General features: G+C 47.1%; 1 pseudogene; it reads left to right on the top strand.

Moving 5' to 3' along the window:
• The first annotated feature begins 1973 nt into the window (after positions 1–1973).
• On the top strand, positions 1974–2737 carry LOC104866728 (annotated as a pseudogene).
• The last annotated feature ends 509 nt before the right edge of the window (positions 2738–3246 follow it).

Raw genomic sequence — 3246 nt, forward strand, 5'->3', positions numbered from 1 at the left:
ATACCTGGTATATAATAGGCACTTTATAAATGTTCAGCTCCATCCTAGCCTCAAATATTGTACCCACATCTATCCTTTCCCAAGGGAAACTAAAAGGGACTTTGCACCAAAGTTCCTTCTTCTACATAAAACTATATCCTGGAAGATACAGAAGTGATGGTGGCCTAGCCAATACAGAAAGCAACAAATTGGGACTATATCTGTAATGATTTGGATCTTATATGTTTCCCAAAGGTTCACATTTTAAAGCCTATATCACCAGGCTATATCAATATTGAAAAGTGGCATAATGTTTAGAAGGTGGGTCTAATGGAAGTTTGGTTCTTGGTGTACCCTTGAAGGGGATATTGGGATGTTGGCCACTTCTTTCTTTTCCTCTTTGCTTTCCAGTCACCATGAAGTGAGCAGATCTCCTTTGACACATGCTTCAGCCATATGGTACATTGTTGCCCCCAGATCCACAGTGGTAAGGCCAAGCAACCATGGACAAAAAATGCTGAACTCTTGAGCCAAACAAGTTAACCTTTCCTCCTTATAAGCTGATTTAACTCAGGTATCTGTTACAGCTCATAAGACTAAGAGGCATGTTGTAAACCTGAACAGTCATTAAATAGGTTGGTTGTTAGCAAGGAATATTCTTGTTGTAAAGCATTTGTCTTTGATACTACATGCATATATACACAATTAGTTATATGTATATATTTATGTACAAATACACAAGTGCAAACACATACAGTTATGTGTATGATAAGGTATGATATAGAATCTACTTAAGGTTAAAATATTTGAAAAGCACTACATTAGAGTTTGGGATTTTTTTGTTTCTAATAGTTTGGATTCATTCATAATTTATAATTCAAAATCTCTGATCTTATGTAATCACTGACAAAGAACTGCAGGATGACTAGCCAACACTGGGTAGGAAAATCTGTGACCATGAAAACACAATGTATTTCAATCAAGAAGATTATATATTTATTTTTTTTATCTCCTATTTGTCTATGGCAGTATTCTGAACATTCATTTAAAAATTTATAGGGACGGGGATTTAGCTCAGTGGTTCTGGCGCCTGCCTTGCAAGCTTAAGGACCCGAGTTCGATCCCCAATACCCCGCCGAAAAAAAAAGAAAATTGATAATTTTATTTCATAAGTAACAGGTGAAACACCACCTTCATAACTTTCACAATTATGATCTTAACAACTAATCACAAAAAAACTTGTATGCTGGTCAACAAATTTTGGAAAAAAAAAAACACTTCATTACTCATTTTTCCTTTGAGAAGGGTCAATAATTGGTAGACCAAGGGTACACTCCAGAATAGTGTCTCAAAATAGCACTGACCAGGTTTTGGCAGGATAGAGAAATATGGGACAGAAGATAGACAAAGGGTGAAATTTAATGAAACGTCAACCCAAAATGAAATAATGTCAACCTAAAAGAGAATTCCAACAAAATGCCAGTAAGTTCTTCTCTGGCATCTGGCCGTTCAACAATTTGGATACTGAATTCTGTAAAAATACGAACAACATATACAGCACATTTGTAGGTGCCATACATCTGAGTGAGGCCAAAAAGCCTTTTCAGGATAACACAAGGGTCCCAATGGAGGCAGGAGGAGGGATGGGGCCAGGTAGATGGACATCTTCCATGGTCCCCCTGGCTGTGAGCTGGAGCCCAGCGATCCAGCGGTGGCTAAGACACCACATCCCATAATTCCCCCAAGCACCTCTGTGTCTGCCAACCTTAGCTCCCCTGCAAAATCCATACACTCGTTATTCTCCAACCTCAGCCTAGATAGAGCCCACTGCACTGTCCCACAAGGGAGAAGCCCAGATAACCCACCTCCCTTCTCTCAGAGACTCTTTGGAGACCACCAAAGGATCAGATCATTCAGGACAAAACTGGGGGAGGAGTTGGCAGCTGGAAGCCAGGAATCCCTAGAGGTGAACTAGTGTCTTCCAGTGGCCTCTGATGCCTAAGGATGGCGGGATGTCTGCGCAGGGGCAGCCCTGCTTCCTCCTGACCTTCGACTATGAGGAGGACCATCGTGGACGAGAACAGTGATGATTCCATCGATCATGTGCACAGCACAAGGCCAGCAGCTGCCCAGAAAAAGCCTGCGCACCACCTACCACAAGAGCTTCTACCAGAGTACGCGTAGCGTGAGTTCCAGTACCTGAGCGAGCAGGACTTGTGGCTGCAGGACCTGCGCGTCGTCTGTGAGGCCATACAGCTGTCTTCAGGCATGGGCAACCGGCTGCAGTTTCCGGTCACGCAGGCTCCTGCTTTGAGGTCATCTTCCTCTCGGATGCCAACACCTTCGGCGTGGCCACCACGGCTGTCCAGCCGCATCTTGAACAACCTGTTGGGGACGCGCGGGGACCTCTGGCCCTGTGGCCAACCCATGCGCACGCCTGCGTGTGCACGCGCAAAGCGCTCAGCGTGCACTTCGCGCAACTCTCCTACGCGGGCAACGCAGCCAATGACTTCTGCCCCCACCACCACCGTGGAGCGGCTGGAGGGCGGACCTGGCCTTCCCACGCCGCAGCTTCCTCCAGCACTGGTTCCTGCAAGAGGCGCAGAAGGCGGAGCCCAGCTCGTTCCGCGCCTGCGTGGTGCCCTGGTACCTGGCAGCCAACGCGAGCCTGCAACTGCAGCACGTGTGCTGTGTGCTGAGCCGGCGGGCTGGCTGGAGGCGAGCGAGGGGAAGTAGGGACTTGGAAGGACAGAACTAGGGCCACTTTGTCCTTTCTGTCCTCTTCCTTCGCTGGGGGCTTCGGGCCATGTGTCCCACAGCGGCCAACCGGTCTTTGTCTTTTCATTTAACCCTGCCGGCTGCCCCCCTCCCCCGCAGTCCCATTGCGAAGTTCTGGCAACTGGCCCCATAGGAAGCGGTGTTTCCAAAACACTCCATTCTCCGAACTGGGAGGAAGGGCCTGGAGAAGGAGCATCTCCCTCCTCTCTTTGTTTTACCTGCTGAGGGCGGGGCGGCACAAGCCTGTCATCTCAGCACCCAGGAGGCTGAGGAAGGAGATTCCAGGCAGGAACGTCTCTTTGGTGGCGCATGCCTATAATCCCAGCACTCGGGAGGCTGAGGCAGGAGGATCTCTGTGAGTTCCAGACTAGCCTGGGCTACGTAGTGAATTCCAGGTCAGTCCCAACTACCTAGTGAGACCCTGTCTCAAAAAACCAAAAAAAAAAAAAAAAAAAAAAAAAAAAAAAAAAAAAAAAAAAAAACAAAAAC

Source organism: Fukomys damarensis, unplaced genomic scaffold, assembly GCF_012274545.1.
Source record: "Fukomys damarensis isolate Sample0158 unplaced genomic scaffold, DMR_v1.0_HiC HiC_scaffold_73744, whole genome shotgun sequence".
In the NCBI taxonomy this organism is placed as follows: Eukaryota; Metazoa; Chordata; class Mammalia; order Rodentia; family Bathyergidae; genus Fukomys; species Fukomys damarensis.